Source organism: Notamacropus eugenii, chromosome 1 (genome assembly GCF_028372415.1).
Source record: "Notamacropus eugenii isolate mMacEug1 chromosome 1, mMacEug1.pri_v2, whole genome shotgun sequence".
Classification (NCBI taxonomy): domain Eukaryota; kingdom Metazoa; phylum Chordata; class Mammalia; order Diprotodontia; family Macropodidae; genus Notamacropus; species Notamacropus eugenii.
The window spans coordinates 154,877,895-154,896,665 of record NC_092872.1 but is presented as its reverse complement, the minus strand read 5'-3'; the positions used below and the strand labels follow the sequence as shown (position 1 = coordinate 154,896,665).

General features: G+C 36.8%; 1 protein-coding gene across 6 annotated transcripts in view; it reads left to right on the top strand.

The window, feature by feature from the left end:
* Nucleotides 1–18,771, top strand: part of MEF2A (myocyte enhancer factor 2A) — a 200,799-nt gene that overhangs the window by 163,622 nt on the left and 18,406 nt on the right. The window lies entirely within an intron of this gene.

The following is an 18,771-nucleotide window of genomic DNA, read 5'->3' as shown; positions in this document are numbered from 1 at the left end:
GTGGGTATTCCTTCCACAGATATTGATTGCACTTCACACTACAGTTCTGCACAATCTATACACTCACTTGACCACGTAGATCCTTTATGGGCAATCTACTCATTGCGCTTGGAAACCTTTGTCTAGAACTCTTGATATTTGCATGGATAGAATAAAGTGATGTGATTTAGAACAGTTTGTACAATGACAGCCATAACATAGGAAAAAACAACAGTGAAGGATAAGAGCTATGATCAGTACAGCAACCAACAGACAGGCAACGGCTTGTGCTTCCTGTATTTTGGTAGATAAGTGAAAGGCTGGAGACAGACATAGCTAACATGTAGATTTATTTTGCTTAACTATATTCATTTGCTCCACAGGAGAGTTAATATTTTTTATCCCCAAGGAGAGGGGTAGAGATTTGGAGAATTAGAGAGTAATATTAGTAGTCTCTTCCCCTACCCCCACCCCAAAAAGCATCAATGAAATATTAAAATAGAAAAAAGCAGAAAAAAAAAGCAGGTGAAGACACAGATAAGCAAGGCAGTGTTGGAACTGAGTTAAAATTAATACATATTTTCAAAAGGAAACTTCACATAGTAAAGTTTTCAGTTCTTTGGATTACAGAATGTTATTTATTGATTGCTATCAAGTTCATAATACTAAGAAATATTTTTAAAGGGCATTGCACAGGTTCTAGTGAGACACATAAGGTGTCCATCAGTTGAACAAAATGTTTGTGAGAATAATCCCATAAAGACAGAAGCAGCATAATATAATGGAAAGATTGCTTTGAAATCCTACACAGGATGTTCCTGGATCCAAATTCAAATCTTGATTCTGTCACTTATTTACCTAGGTGACCTTAAGGCAGGTCTCTTATCCTCTCTGCAGTTCATTTTCTTCATCTATAAAATGCAGGGGGTGGGCTAGATGAACTATAAATGTTACATCTCTGGAGTCAGGATCTACATGTGTAATAAGAGCATTTTTGATGAAAGTTTCAGAAAATGAAAGTTTTCACCAATAGTATTCTGTAAAAGAGTGGTGGTGGATGCCAAAAGAAATGGAGCCACTAAGCCATATACAAGGATCTGTTTGGAGTGCATATTGACTTAAGTTTTAAGATGTAATGTCTATATTTTGTCATATTTGTGTTTTGTTAAATATTTCCCAATTACGTTTTAATCTGGTTTAGTCCACAAGAATGTTGCGGGCCATGTATTTGACCCCTCTAGTGGAACAAACCACGTCTTTGCAGTGTTAAAGTTGAATGCAAGGTACAAAAAATATAGGATCCCACCATGCTTTAAAAGCATTTAGGACTTACCTGTATTTAGTAAATATCAAATGACATACATTACTCTATTAGGTCCTGTACAAAGAGAATAAAGTAGTTAGGTATCCCTCTAAGAACTTACAAATCCAGAAAGGTTGGCTGTGGTGGAATAAGGGTTTATTAAAGCAGTGTGTGAACAGGAGTAAAGTTACTTACATCTCAACTGTATTCTCTCTCCTTTACTATCAGCTGTGATCTTTCTGTGCTTCAGACACATTTTCGTTTGTTCATGGCATCTCCACCTGGTTATCCTGTCAACACTTGAGACTCAAAACGTCCAAAATCAATCCTCTTTTCCCCTAAAACTGCTTATCCTCTTAATTTCATTATTATATTTGGTGATACCCATTTTTCCTCTTCTAGACTTTGGGGTGATATCTTTGACTCTTGTTACCTCTCCCTCACCTGGCATATCTAATCAATTATCAGTTCCCAAAAGTGATTCTTCAGATTTATTCTACCTCCTTAACAGTTCACATCCCTGATCTTATTTCTGTTCCTCCCCAAATACCAGCTTCGTACAGCATCAGCCTTCTGTACTACTGCAGTAGCTTATCACAGTTTTTCCTGCTTCCACGTTTTCTCTTTCCCAGTAACTCTACCAGACTCATCTTCCTTTTGTATAGGCCTAGGCACCCCACTTTTTTGCTCAAAAATCTTCCGTGATAATCCATTACCTACTAAGTAAAGTCCGTACTCTTTGGCCAGGCATTAAAAGAGCAACCCAATGTAGTTCTAGCCTCCTACTTCAGCTTTACCTCTTGCTCCATGTACTTGTTAGCATAGAACCAAAATACTTTTCAGTTTGGGGAGTTCTAATCACTGGTTAAAGAGAAGCCTGTGGCGTAGATTTGTTCATACAAAAGTCTTCCCATTTCTCTGTAATCCAGATCACCTAGTTTATCTGTTATGGTCACTTGTATTCCCTTTGTTAAGAACTCTCCCCTGAGAGAATGTACAAGTAATATGCCTGTTTTGAACTTATTCTGGTGTATCCGAGCCTAATTTCTGCACTCCCTTCATTCTTGGGTTTCTTGTCAAATAGGGAGTCTTGGAATTCTAGGTTATTTGTGTTTGTTGTTCTTTTCTCCCTGCCTTCTCACTCTTTGCTGACTTTTCTGTCTGTTGCATTTCCATTCTGTTTAGTTAGTTATGCCATGCCCTGGGTACTGATGTGCGTCCCTCTACTTCATTTGAAATAATTTGAAATCATTTTCAACTTGATCTTTGAGCTGCATTATTATCATCTCATTGAGTTTAAGCACCCTGAATTCTCTCCCTGTGCCAGTTTTATTTTCTGGAATTTTAAAAACATTATACAGTTGCCCCTTGATATTTGTGGGTATTGGAGTGCAGGATCCCTACAAATGTGAAAAATCATTAGTAACTCTAGGCCCCACACCAGATCTTTATTTTTAATAATTCTGATCATATTTATTTAATATACAAAGCACCCATAAAAAAGTAGTAGTTCTTACCTGAGAGAAATCAGCATCTTAGGCGCTTTACAGCCTTCTTAGCTTCGAGTATAGCTGCAACACGTGCTTCACAGACTCCCTTCTCTTTTGAAAAGCCCTGTGGGGAAACCATGTGACTGAGTCTGGATGACAGAGAGTCGGACAGGAGGCATTCCCAAAGAAAATGCAAAGCCCTAGTTCTTAAGCACATTGAAACTTGTCACAGAATTTAACTGTTTGTAATAAGTTTATGTATGTATATTTAGGGTAGTAAATGATAAAATAGATCAATAATATACAGTATTTGCTTACTTATTACTTGCTAAATTTCTTTTTCATTATCTTTACATATGCACAGTATCTGCGATTTCCTGCAGTATGCCATAAATGTCCAAAATTTCCCATTTAATTATTGATGTCCAACGTGCAAATAAGCCAAAACTATAAATGTGAAACCCATGACTGTGCAGAAGTTCAACCTGTCCCTCAGAACTCTTGATTTTCATTTCTTTTTTCTCCTTAAGCTTCTTGTGTATTGTTTTTTTGTTTTCCTTCTATTTAAGGTGTGTTATTCAATTCCTTTGTGTCGTACTCTTTAACGATCTTTATTTCTATAGAAAAGCAGCAGGGAAAAAACTGAACTTTTAGTTAGAAGACCCGAGTTTAGATCCTGGTTAACGTACCTTCTAACATGTTTCACTATAGACTCAAGCCTTTTAGTCTCTGAGGCTTGGTTTCCTCATATGTAAGGTGAAGATAGTATGTGCATGACCTACTTCACAGGGTTGTTGTGAGGAAAGCCGTTTTAAAAAAAAGCCTTAATGTGCTGTCTAAATATGAGTTGTTAGATCTTTAATTGACCTCCTCTTTCCCCCAGTTTACATTCCTCCTTTTCTCCTTTGTTGTGCTCAAATATATTATTGCAGTCTTAAAAAACAGTGAAAATTCATTTTTTTCTCTCTTGAAGTCTTGTTCATTATCTTTTATCACCGAAAACCGTGACATCTCCTATACTTCTCAGACTTGAGAACTATCTTGAACTCCTTTTTCTTCCTTGGTATTAACTGCCAGCGATGAACTTGGTTTTCCCTTATTAGAGAAGGACAAGATTGTTGACGTCCAGTTTCCATGTCTTAACCAGATGCAAATCAGACAACAGGATGAATATCTATAACTGTTGCCTTGTTTTGTTCTTTTACTGAGGTAAAATTATTGAGTTTCAAGAAGTTGATAAAGGGAAGCAGCTGGTTTTGATTGTAGTTTTTAATTACATATAATTAGTATTTCCAAAATTGGGAAAATGAAAATGAAAACTTTAAAAGCCTGCCTTTGAGCCATTTTACTACTAGCCTTTGGGCTTTATTTGGGAGTAAAGGTAGGAATGGAACCAATTATTTCATTGTAATATAAAGCTGCCAGTTGAGGAACTACCCATTCAAGCTGGCACCTTCTCTGTAATGTGTAGTCTTAGAGAATTATCTAGAACTTTGAGAGGTTAATGACTTGGCCAAGGTCATGCAATTTATGTGTCAGAAGCAAAACTTAAACTCAGGCTTTGCCGCTCCAATATCAATTCTGTAATCATTATATTGTCCCTACCACCCAAAAAGGTGTTAGCAACATTTATTAAAAGCTTACTGTGCACAAAACATTGTACTAAAACTTGGACTTATTAAGAACTATTTTTTTCTCCACCCCAAGTGTAGTAAATAAGATACTCAAGTATTTGTAATGATTTTATCAATAGTACCAGTACAGTAACTTATATTATGGTAAGTATAAGTATGAAGTTTCCCTATTAGATGGACAGCTTATATGCATAAGCAAGAGATTTTCCTTGAACATTACTCTAAGTTTTATTCTAAATATATAAAAAAAATAATAATGTCTTAACAAAATATGGATATTCTTTTTTAATTTTGTGAAAGATAATCCCTGAGTACTTTTTATTTATGGTCAGTCATAACTGGAGCTATTGTACAATCTTTCTCTCTTGTGGGGAAGCTTGCTAGCTATCTGACTGCACTGTAAAAACATTTAGATAACACTAATCACTAAGCCCTCACTACATACTGCTTTGTTAGTTACTGTGGTCTGATGGTATAGCAGGTGGTCCCATTTTTTCCATTGTTCGTTCTGTTTATCTCTGTCTCTTTTCTCATTCTGCATGCCCTCCACTCTTTATAAGTCAGACTTTGTTGAACTGCAAAAAAAAAAAAAAATGTGCAGGTTAGACTTCTGTTCTGCCTATTAACATCTCCCTGTTGCTCTGGATTCCTGACCCTGATGGTGCATATGTATTTGTTTTCCAAATACATCTATCTTTAATTTTTTTAATCTATCTTTATTTAACGTTACTTAGTAATTATATTCCATAGAAATCAGCCTGTTAAAATCTAAATAGTTTTTAAAATGCATGAAAATGCTTTCTTTTAAATTGGTATATGTTCCGGGCTTAAGAAATCCCAGAACTGAGTGTGTGTAAATGGAAAGGACTTTCAAAACACTTCTTCTTAATAAAAATCTTTGTAATTTTTTAAGTAAAAAAGAACCAAGATGTGAATTCTCATTAAGGAGAATGACTTAGCCTAAAATGGCTAAAGTTGCTAAAATGTAGCTCTTATTTGTGTCTGTCATTTGGAAATATCTTTTTATAATTTTGGATGGGAAATTGCAAAGAGATCTCATTCCTAATTTAAAATTTTTTTTGTTTGGGTTGTGGTTCAACAAAATTAATTTGTTTCCATAGGAAACTTTTAGGACTTTGTTTCCAATTGTATGTTTAGGAATCCTTAATTTTGCAAGGAACGCTTTTACTGTGTATATAAATGCTTTGGGTTTTGGTTCGTTTTTTTTTTTTTTAACTGTGCCAAGCACAGTGATTCAGTTTCACCAGATTCCATTCAATTAACACTGAGCAATAATCAGGTACCAAGGCATGATATGAGGTGCAAAAAGTGAATTAAAGTCCCTCACATCTGTTCTACAGGATTTCATAGTGTAGTGTATCTACAGTATATCATTTAAAATAGACCTGGAATTTCCCAAGCTTGCAACCAAAAGACAACGCATATCATCCCTTCGTGCAAAGGTGGTAGACTATGGGTATGAAACAATGCATATGTCATACTTTTTCCGTAAGGTTTTTAGTTTTGCTTAAATTCTTTTTTGTTGTTGTTACTTGTTTTAAGGGATGGCCATCAGGGTGGGAAGGGGATAGGGATACAGTGGAAAAAATTAGGTATTGTAAGATTTCCATAGAAAAAAGTTAAATAAAAATTTGTTTTAGTGGTTGACATTTTATAAAATGTGTCAAAATTAAAAAAAAAAACATTTAAACATTTATTTGTTCCTTATAGCAACCTTATACATTGATATGTTGGTATTTTTTTCTCATTTTATAGATAAGAAAAACAAATTCAGCATATGAGGTTGTTTGCCCAAATTCATCCAGGTGGTTGTCAGAACTAGGATTTGAACCTTGGTCTCCTTGGTCCAAGAGTCTTTCCATTATACCGAAGCTTTGGAAAGAAATATGGTCCTTAAGTGAGAAAGAAATAAATAAGATCACATCTGGAGAGCATGATTCAGGGACTGTTCCATAGAGGAAAAGATATTTGATCTGGGCCTGAAAGGAAGGATTGGAAGGATTTTTGTCAGGGAGAAATGTGGAAATGTTAGATAGAAAAACTACCCATAACCAAAGGCACAGAAATAGAAAAATGCAAAGAACTGATGAGGTTGGAGTGAAAGACGTCTGGGAAATAAGGCTAAGAAAGTAGATTGAGACCAAACTGTGGGGGTCTTGAATGCCACACTAACAAATATGTACTTAATTTTGTTATCAGTGAACAACCACTGATGTTTTTTAAACAGGATAATGAAATAATCAGAGCTATACTTTTGGACAGTTATTCTAACACAATACATTAGATTAATTGGAAGAAAGAGAAACTAGGCAGGGAACCAGTCATAAGTTTGTTGCAGTAGTCCAGGAGAAAGTTAAGGAAAGAATGGACCAGAGTGGTGACAGTGAAAATGTAAAGAAAATGATGCATGAGATATGATGCATCAGAAATATTGAAGTCAGGAGGAAGAGATAGAAAATATAATGAGTTCATTTATATACATGCTGAATTGCTATAGTAAGGATTATTGACTGATAGATGCTAATTACTAATAGATCATTTTTGCAGTGCAACTGGAATATATGTTTGAGTTGAAAGGAGAGAAACTATTGGTTTTAAGCAAATTTGAACTATTAGCAATTAAGATTGCTGTTAAGCCTTAAGGAAGAGAAATATAATTAATGTAAAGTTGAAGACAATAAGTGAATATTCGAAATTCTTTTAAGGCAAATCACCTCTAATCCATAGACCTGCTGTGTGGGTGCTTAGCTTCTCTTTGCTTACCTCTCCATCCCTGAAATGGAAATCTATCAAGATGTTATTTTCTAATATTATTATTGTTATTAGTATTGCACAAATAAATTGGGTCATTACTATTTCTAAGCCATTTTAGATTTCATAGAAGCTAAAATTTATGACACACATAATAAGAACTGGTAAAATTTGCTAGCAAATTTATTTTGTCTCTTACTTGCAGTATGTTTCAGGCAAACCAGCCTAACTGAAGTGTCAAGGGCACCCTAAGACAGAGACAAGAGGCAGCATTCACCAATTGTATCAGATCAGTGGTACCACCTCCAGTATGTCCTAAAGGGACATAGCCCAGGACACTGAGAGCAGGAGCCCTGGAAATAGCAATGCCTCACCTCCAGCTTGGCCCCAAATTATTATTGAGGGAAGCAATTCCTATGGTTAGGATTTACCTTCCTCCCCACCACTACCTTCACCAGCACTGACGAATTGTTACTGACAGCCAGGTGAGACCCAGAGCCCCTTCCTTCTCCCTCTCCCTTCCCCCCCAGCCACCAGTCCCCTCCTCCAGCCCATCCCTTATAGCTATCACTCCATGAAACGACTCCTGTGGATCTGTGAGCTAGCAACTATTTCTCTATTACTAAAAAGCAGGAACCTCTTCAAAAACTAAAACTACTGAAGACTCACAAAAAAAAATTTTGGACACCAAATTCCTTGGCACTGTCAGTTGGCTCATCACCAAAAATAGATATGATTTTATCGCTGGAAATGACAATAAAGATGCATGATTATCTGCTTTGTTGCTGTACCCGTTGGACCATTAGAGTCTTTATCCGACTTGGTGCTGAATCCTATACATGTGGCCTGTGAGTGCTTTGAGAGGAGTTTCTCTCCACTTTTATGTTTCAGCACTTAGCCCATAGCCAATTTTTATTATATTTTTTCCATTCATACTAGCCACTAGTGATACAAAGAGAAAAAACAGTCTGCTTTCAAGAAACACACCTACTGGGGGAATACAACATGTACAAATTTAAATATAATGCAAAGTAAATTGAGGAATGAGTGAACTAAGCTGTGTAGGGTCGGGGGTGTTAGTGGAAGAGTTCATCGAGGAACCAGTATTTGAGATGAACCTAGGAGACTTAGAGAAATTTTGAGAAAAAATGGGAACAACATGTGCAAACAAGCCAATATATTATAAATGCCTAATCAATTGACAAGCTTTCATTAAGCACTTAACAATTGCTAGACCTACAAGAAGAAAAATGAAACAGCCTTTACCCTTAAGGTGATTACATTCTATTGGGCAAACAACATGTATTCATTCAACATGTATGTACAGACAGTAGCAACTGAAAAGATCATCAAAGCCTTCTTATAGTAAGTGGTACTTTAAGCTTAACTTTGAAGATATCTAGAGCTTCTAAGAGGCAAGTAGAAGGATGAAAGACTTTCCAGGCATGGGAAACAAAAATGTCATGGGTGAAGGAAGCAAAGCCAGTTCAGCTGGACCAGAGAATGCATGATTGGGAAGTAACCGTGGAGTACACCTGCAAATTAAGTTGGATCCAGCTTGTGAGGACTCATAATGCCAAGTGTAGAATTTGTATTTGCATCTGAACATGTTAGAGAGCCACTGGAATTTATTGAACAGGGAAGTGACTATTGTGTGACAGATTAGAGGGAAGAGACTTGAGGAAGAACACCAGTTAGGAGACTGTTGTTGGGGGGAGTGGTAATGCCTAAAGTATAAGGTGGTCATGTCAGTAGAAAGGTAAATGGTTGCCAAAGATATGGAGTTAAACTTGGTGGGGACTGATTTAGATATGTGGAGTGAGGGAGAGTGAGGGGTCAAGTATCATTACCCTGAGCTTGTAAAGGGCTTTAAACACCAATCATAACATTTTGCATTTGTTCTAGTGGCAATAGGAGTTTATGGGGTGGGGGTGGGGAGGTGACATGATTTAGGATTTAGGTAAAATCCTCTCAGCGGCTGAATGGAGGGTGGATTGGAGTGGGGATAAACTTGAAGCAGACTACTGCAGTAATGAAGGTTTGAGGTGATGAGGGCCTGTACCAGTTGTAGCAGTGTCGGAGGAGAGAAGGAGGCATATTCAAGAGATGTTGCAAAGGTGAAATTGTGAGGCCTTTGTAACAGATTGCATTGTTGGGGGAGTGGAGGATGAGATAGATGGTAAGGATTCCAGATAACTCCTAGGTTTCCAGCCTGAGGGACTGGTAGTATGGTATTGACCTCCACAGTAATAGGGAAGATTGCCCTGGGGGAAGAACAAGGTCGGTGGGGAGGAAAATAAACTCTGTTTTGGATATTTAAGATGTTTACTGGAGATGTGAGATTGGAGCACCGTAGAGAGATTGGGTAGGAAAGGAGAAAAAGAGCATGTCAAGGAAGAGCAACATGAGCATCCCAGTGATCAAGGAGAGTGAGGCTTGGCAACTAAGAAGATCATTAGTAATTTTGAAGAGAGCAGGTCTTTTGGTCTTAAGGAATCTGCGTTCTATTTGTTGAGCTGGGGAGGGATTTTAAACATAATAACTATTCTTATTAGTGACAGAAAATAGAGAAGCCAGGAGAAGGAAGTCAGTATGTGTTCTGAGGGGCACAAGTAACGAATTCCTTTTTGGACACATTGAGTTTTGGAACAGTCAGCAAGTAGCTGAGGATGTGAGATGGGAACCCAGAGAAGAGGTCAGAGGTAGAGATACGTGTTAGATCGGAAGCCATGGGAACCTCTAAAGGTCTCAGAGCACGATGCTAGTGAATATTTCAGCGGTGCTTTAAGGGCTGCAGAACAGTTTACAACAGTCCTGTGTGTGAGGTGCGCTTGTCATATTAGAGTATCATGTCACCATTTACAGATGAGGAAGCTGTCTGAAAGGTTGATTGACTTGTGTGGGGGTCACACAACTAAGAAGTTTTTGAGGAGAGGCTTTGTTCACTATGCTCTGCTGACTCTCTGAGGAAACTTGAGAACCGATATTGAATTCTTGGGGGAATATTCATCACAGACAGAGCAGTAAGAGTTAGGAAGAAAGTCCTGTCTATTCAAGAGAGAAAAGTTTTGAGGAGGAATTGCTCATCAGTTATTTGAAAGCCTGTGCCCTAAGTCCTACCTCAATGTGATACTCCTCCAGCTGTTTTAGATTCCTCTCATCTTTACTCCAGTTATGAACTTAGTCCTGCTTTCTTCCACAAATTGTATTTATCTCCGATACGTATTTGATGTTAATGCTTTACAGTCTTAACCAAGTGTTGGTTTCTTGGTGTTGAGTAGACATCGTTCATATTTCATATTTGTACCCCCCTGGCCTACACAGTGACTGACACAGAGTAGGTTCCTAATACATACTTGGTGATTAATTGTATGCCATTCCTTTGCTTAATTGTTACCAGTATTTTTTGTCTTAGATTGTAAACTGCAAGGGGGCTTACAATGAATCTTTAGTGCTAATAAAATGATTTTTTAATATTTCTGTTATCAAGTATGGTCATTCCATATTAATTTATGTCATAACTCCCACATTATCAGTAGTTATACTTCAAAAGCCTAAACTGTAATTTTGTTCTACAAATGAATGTACTTTTAAGACTGTGCTTTTTAAATGTAGTTTTGCTTTTTTTTAGACAATACAGCATACATATATATTGGTAAAATTTTACATATTAATGACAAAATAATTCCTTAATCTTAAATTGAATGAATTGCTTTTCAGAGTCTCATTTAAAATCTGCACATCCATTCAGTTCCTAAAATGAGATCACAGAAGGGACTAATGACATCATTGACTACAAATTATTCTTAGACTAGGAGGAAATAAGAACATAGAGTACTTTCCAGCCACAAGAACGTACTGCTTCAGTTGATGCGATTTATGTACCTAAATATGAGCCAGACTGAACTGAATGTCGTGTCTTGTAGCTGTAGAACAATAAATGCGATTAGCTGTATCAATTTTCTAAAGGCATTCATGTGTAATTTGCTAAAGATGATTGTTGTTTTGTTACCATAACAAATTATCGCAACTAAAAAAATCAATTTTACCAGTGTAAAAGTTGTTCATTTATTTTGAAAATATACTATTTTTCCAAACATGTAAGATTTGAAAGTGTCAGACATCTTTTTTTACATTTGAAAATTAAGTATATACTAGTTAGAATTAATATCAAATCAAAATTATATCAGCAACCTGTACAAATTATCTGCATTTTATTAATAATCTTTTAATTTAAAGAAATTAGTTGGAATTTTAAGTTTGCCAAAAGAATACTGCTCAATGCTATACAAAGTAACAAAGTGTATTTTGAAGATGATTATAATTTGAGTATGGCACGTTGCCAGACACTTACATCACCCTGAAATTATCTACTTCCAGTTCCTGACCTTACATTAAAAAATACAAGGCTTTTAGCTCCCCTTTCACTCTATTTGTAACTTGATTTTCCTGAGTATATCTATCTAAGAAACATGTACAAGTGCAAAAGCCTCTTTAGACAGCCATATTCTGAATGTAAATGTGTTTCTTTGCATTATCTTGAAATTCTTTGGAGTTTTAGAGAGTGACAGGCAGGTATATTGCTTTGCCCTTTTGATTTGAAGGCAAATTAAATGAATGGTCTCCTATAGCAAATAGAATTGTATCATTGTTGTCATGAGAAAATGTGTATTAAGCGTGGATATGTCCCTGATATTTAATATGAAGAGGAACAGTTATTTTTCAAAATGTTCTGATACCATTACATAGACATGTGATACTGCAATTCTTAGTCCTTTTCCTCCCCAACCCCCAGGAGGGGGGCGAAAGAGGGGTAGAAGGGGGTTGTTGAGAAGGGTGATGAAGGAGGAGTAAACAGTTTTGTTTTTTTTTTTAAATTGTGTACTAAACATACTGTAGCATAATTCTTTGGCATACAAATTATTTTGAATTCCTCTATCTTGCTCTTAGATGAGATATTCTCCCAGGAGGTGCAGTTGTGAGCAGGTTATTATTTTAGTGGCACTATTAAAAACATGAAATGTTTTCTGAAGGCTGTCAGTATGATCTAACAAGGGCTACAAGAAATGACTATGTGTGTAGTTGTGTGGGAAAGAGAAACAAGCCAGTCTTAACAGAAAAACTATCCAAACATGTGAAAAGAGAATGGAGGACATTGTCTCAAAGTTAGTTTATTAATACCCCCAAATGGAAACTGATTGTTTACTATGTTAAGATAGGCCATTCACAGTTGAGCTATGAATTCTGAGGAAGAGGGATAAAAATGAAGGAGGAGCAAAGAAATATTGAAATTACAAATTAGCCCCAGTAGTTCAGAAACTGAGTCTTCATGGGAGCTGGAAAAATAGAGGAAGGTACAAAATGACATCCCAGATATAAGCTCACCTATTGTTGTCCTCTTTCTTTAGATATTCAGACCTAAAATTAAAAATCCTGGTGGAATGGGTACAGGGTTGGGTTAGAGAGTAGTTTGGAAAAGATATGGAAGTTTTAGGGAGGACTGCACCTCTGCAAGTATTAGCAGTATGATGGAGCAGCCAAAAATGTTAATGCAATCTTGGACTTCATTGAGGGGCATAACTTACTTATAGGAGTAAGAAAGGTACTGATACCCCCTCTTCACTCCACTTCGATTGGACCACTTTTAGAGTACGATGTTCAGCCTTGGGTGCACTTTAAAGAAGGGGAACCAGGATGGTGAAGGTCCTTATGTCCACATTATATGAGGATAGTTTGAAAAAGCTGGAGATGTTTAGCTTGTAGAAGAGGCAGTGCATTAAAGGGTCAGGGTGATAACTGTATTCAGGTATTTGAAGAGCTATCATATTGAAGAGGTGTTGGGTTTTCTATTTGGTCCCTGAGGACAGAGCTAGGAGCAAGGGTTTAGAAGTTGTAGAGCCAAATTTCACCTAAATGTCAAGGGGAACTTCATAGCAATTGGAGATATTCAAAAACAAAATGAACTCCTGAAGAGGCTGTGGGTTCTCCTTCATTGGAGAGTGTAGAGACTAGATGGCCACTTGTCAGGTATTGTATAGTGTAGATTTTTTTCAGTCATGAATTTCACTACGTGGCCATTGAGGTTCCTCCCAACCCTAAATTCTGTGATTTTGCAATGACAAGAGATGATAGTCATACAAGCTTATCAGCATGTCACATTATCTTCATTATTTTTCAGTTTCTTAGCTCCATAAGGCAGCTATTTTTTTCCCATTGTGATAAAGTATTGAAATAGTTGTGTTTTCAAAAACTTTTTTTCTCACTGGAACTAGTTTATTAACCTCTTCTTAGCTGAATTATAGAATTCACAAATTAAGCTCTTCACCAGTTTATTCCTTTGCATTTTACATTAACTTTTTCTAAGAACTAAAATAAAATTCCCACCATCTACTTCCTTCACTCCTATTCACATGCTGCTGAATATCATGGAGAATATCACGAAACTGTAGTGATTGAGTACACTTCAGATTTATGTTATGCAATCTCAGCTGTGTCACTAAAATCCATCCATAAACATTTATCAAGCCCCTGCCCTCAAGAAGCTTACAGTTTAGTACAAACACAAACCAGCTATGTACAGGATAAACAGGAAATGAGAGGTTGTGAGACATTCTATAGAAGACGGGATTTTAGTTAGGATTAAAAGGAAGTCGGGGGAAGTCCGTAGGCAAAGTCAAGGAGAGAAAGAATTCCTGGTCTGAGGACAGCCAGGGAGAACGCACTGAGTAGGGAGATGGAACATCCAGGAAGCCAGGCCAGAGAGGTGGAAGATTAGAAAAATAGGAGGGGTTTAAATGCTAAACGGAGGATTTTGTATTTGCTTCTGGAGGCAATAGGGAGCCACTGGAATTTATTGAATAGTGGAGTGATAGGTGATCTGACCTGTACTTGTGAAAAACCATTTTGCTGACTGAATGGAGTAGGGAGAGACTTGAGGTAGGCAGACCCATTAGTACTTCAGGCATGAATTGATGAAGTCCTGCACTAGAGTGGTGGTAATGTCAGAGGATAGGAGGCATGTTCAGTCTGTGTTGCAAAGGTAAAATTGAGAGGTCTTGGCAATAACTTGGATATTGGGGGGTGAGGTGATGAAAGATAGTAAGGAATGCAGGACGACTCCTTTGTTGGGAACCTGGGGGACTTGGAGAATATCATTGGCCTCTATAGTAATATTGAAGGAAGGAGAAGGAAAGGGTTTAGGAAGATAATCAGGTTTATTTTTGGATGTTTAGTTTAAGGTGTCTGAAAAGCATTTGGAGATGTGAGCTTGAAGGTCAGCAGAATGGGATAGGTGGATTTTTAAAAAGTAAACATTTTGTTTTTTCCCAAATACATGTAATTTTTAAAATTTTTGAGTCCTAAATTCTATCCTTCCTTGAGATGGCAAGCAGTCAGTAAAAGTTATACATATGCAATCATGTAAAAGTTTTCCATCTTAGTCATTTTGTGCAAGAAGGAAGGAAGGAAAAAAGCATGCTTCAGCCTGTATTCAGACATCAGCTCTTTCCCAGGAAGCAGATAGCATTTTTCATCATGATTGCTTTAGGATTGTATTGGATCTTGTATTATGGAGAATAGCTAAGTCATTCACAATTCTTCATTGTACGATATTGCTATTACTGTGTACAATGTTCTTCTGGTTCTGCTCACTTCACTTTGTGTCAGTTCATGTAGGTCTTTCCAGGTTTTTCTAAAGCCATCCTGCTTGTCATTTCTTACAGCACAATAATATTCCATTACAATCATATACTACAACTTGTTCAGCCATTCCCTAACTGATGGGCATCCCCTTAATTCCTAGTTCTTAGCTACCACAAAAAGAACTACCATAAATATTTTTGTACATATAGGTTCCCCCTCCCCCCCTGCCTTTTTTTTGGTAGTCTCTTTGGGGTATGTACCTAGCAGTGGATATTACTGGATCAAAGAGTGTGCATAGTTTTATAGCCCTTTCAGCATAGTTCCAAGTTGCTCTTCAGAATGGTTGGATCAGTTCACAACTCCCTCAGCAGTGCGTTAGTGTCCCAGTTTTCCCACATCCCCTCCAACATGTATCATATTCCTTTTCTGTCATGTTAGCCAGTCTGATATGTGAGAGGTAATACCTCAGAGTTCTTTTAATTTGCATTTCTTTAAATCAGTGGTGATTTAGAGCATTTTTTTCATATGACTATAGGGAGCTTTGACTTCTTTGTCTGAAAACTGCCTGTTCATATTCTTTGAACATTTATAAGTTGGAGAATCATAATAGGTAGATTTGAGAATCCTCAGGACAGAGATAGTAATGATTATAAATCCATGGAAATTAATGAAATTACCATCATACATAGGTTATCTTGAAATGAAATGGAAATTTATTGTTTTATATTGAATTTTCTCTTATGGTCTACTTTATACATTTGTTTCTTTTCTCATTTGTATTTAAGTTTAAAATAAAAAAAATTTACAAAAACCTCACAAATCCACCAATAGTATATTCATGTATGTATTTTTCCACATCCCCTCCAGCATTTATCATTTTTCTTTTCTGTCATGTTAGCCACTCTGGTAGGTATAAGCCCACACCTTTTCCCCCATCCTGTTAGATGAGAACCTTACCTTCATACTTCGCTGAAAAAAGACAGTTTTCCAAGAGTCCTTTTTTCTCCCTTCTTCTTCATCTCACATCATGTAGACAATGTTTCTTACTATCTCCTCCTCCACTCCTGTCTCAGATGAAAAGGTGTCTCTTTTCGTCATCAAGGCCAACCACCTGTACATGTATCCTCACCTGATCCCATCTCTTTCCGTCTTCTTCATCAGCTTGCCCCAACTGTTGTCCCAACTCTGTCATCAATCTCTCCTTGATCTACTGGCTCCTTCCCTGATGCCTATCAACTTTCCCCATATATCCAGTATACTTAAACCCTGACTTGGTCTGGCCATCTCTGTTAGTTGCTGTCCTATATCTCTCCTTACCTCCAAGACTAAATAATGTTAAATGTGGGCTATTACTATTAATTTTTTGTGCATGCTGTAATATTGCTCATAGAGCAATACATTCTTAGCCTTTTTTGTGCCACGAATCCCTGACAGTCTGATGAAATCTATGTACCACTTCTCAGGATGGTTTTATTATTTTTTTTTTAAATTTATGTTTTGAATCATTAAGAAAACACAAAAAGTAAACTGATATATAATACTAAAATATATTAATGTTTTTCAGCTTTCACTAATTTAATTGCTTATCTGTTCATCACCCTTCGACATAAAATCTCTGTCCCAGCTGACCTAATCTGTTCACCATCTCCCACTCATGATGTGTTCAGTTCTTTCCTTCTGTCAGCCAACTTGTCCCTGCTTTCTCTTAGAACTCTGCACAAAAAGTCATTTCTTGGAAGGCTTTCATGTTTAATCCTGCCAGGCTTTGATAGTTGCTATATTTTGTATTTCCTCATCGCTATGTTTACTTTCTTTTGTTCATTTGTTGCTTTATAAACATGTTATTTATTTTCATGTCTATCATTTTTCAAAGTAGATGATAAACTCCTAGAGAAAAGGGTGCCTATTTGTCTTATACATCTCCTTTTCTCCCTCTAATAATGTTCTGCAAATGGTACTTAAATAGTTAGTGCCTAATTATCCACAGTTTTGTACTGCTAACCGATTGGTAACTTATTATTTGGTTAATATTTGTATGCTAAGCATTACTGCTAGGAATTCAAGAAAGCCCACTGAGAACTTATGGTGTGTTATACACAATGATATATTCATTCTTGATAAATTTTTTCATAAGCACCAAGCTTTTCCTTAATCATAATGAATTGTTAATACCATAGCTTTCTTTGTCTGTTTTGTAATTTTCAGTGATTTTGAATTAACCTTACTTTTTGTAATAGAATTGGCCAGGAGGGACTATTCAGGATAGGATAATAGTAGTACAATATTCATAGTAGAAAGGTCCTACATGCTATTAAGAGGAAATTTCACACACCTTAAATTTGCAGCTACTACTACTGCCAGCTGCCATTTGTATAGTGCCTACTGTGTGCCAACCCCCAGGCTAAGCATTTTATAATTGTTATCTCATTTGATCTAATAGCAACCCTGGGAGGTAGGTGCTATTATTATCCCCATTTTACAGAGAAGGAAACTGAGGCAAACAAAGGTTAAGTCACTCGCTCAGGATCACATAGCTAGTAAATGGGGCTGAATTTGAACTCTGGTCTTCTAAAACCTTAACATTCCGTGTTTTTAATGATCATAGATGTATAGCCTGTATCAGATTGCATGCTGTCTTGGAGAGGGAGGGGGAGAAAATTTAGAACTCAAAATCTTGTAGAAGTGAATGTTGACAACTAAAAACAAATAAATTTAAAAAAAAATAATAAAACCATCCTGAGAAGTGGTACATAGATTTCATCAGACTGTCAGGGATTCGTGGCACAAAAAAGGCTAAGAATGTTTTGTCTGAAAAGATAAAAGTGGTTTGCACTCTCTCTTTCCAGGATATGTGCTCCACCTCTTTACTTTGCAAAGAGTTTCTCTCTCCTTGAGTGAAACATGGGCAAGAGTGCTGCTTTCCGGAATCAGCCTGGAGGCTTTGCTCTCCTTTCTACCTAGATAGAATGTTCTTTGAGGTCATCCCTGAAGCACTATTGCTAACAGCAGTGAGAGAACTGGTTTCCTCTTTACCATCAGCTCAGGGCAGATACCATTTTTCTTAGAGAAGTACAAGTGCTATAATGGTAGGTAGCACACCCACGTCCACTGGGTTGTGTCTGGGTTTAAAATTTTTTAAAAGAATTATTTCAGACAAACTTAGCTGAATATAAAACTCCCTCTAAATACATCAGTCTTTTGATTAGACCATGCTGTTTTCTGCTTATTAAGGTTTCTGGGGAGGATTCCTGCTTGATGGGTGGATTTGTGCTCTGTGGGTCGTGTGGCCTCTTTAAACTCATTCTTTGCTCCTCTGCTGTGGCTGTGTTGATTTTAGAGTGGAGGGTTGGGCCGGTGAGTGCGATAGGATCCCGGTTACCAGAAGCTCAGCAGTGTTTGGACAGGAACTCTCTTTTTCCCTTGTGTGTCTGATGATAGGGAGCACTATTATTCTCAGCTAGTCTTTGAACTTTTAAAAATCTTGAAGTACTTCGATCCATCTTTTCAGATAAAGAAGAAAGTTCACTCAAATGCTTCTGCCAGTTGTTTTGTTGTGAAACTTTTTGGTTTGACCTCAGGTTCCCAAGCCTCCCTTTCTTCTGTGGTCTTTGCAGCAAGCAGCTCAGTTAGATTCTCATTCAGAATCCTGATTCAGATTTCTTTCAGAATTCTTTATGTAAAGTCAAATTGATGTAATGTGACTTTCTGTAAAATGAGAACTATCTGTAGCACTTACCCCACAGCACAATTATAAATACCAGTTAACACAAATGAAGTACATTATAACCTTTAAAGCTGTATACGAATAACAACTGTTTTCCTTCAAAGAGATTTTTTAATTGTGAAGTACTTGAGGTCTAAACTCATTCACCTCTTGGGAACTTTTCCAAGATCTCCAGCCCACTATGATAAATATTGTTTAATATACTGAATTGTTTTGTGATTCAGACAG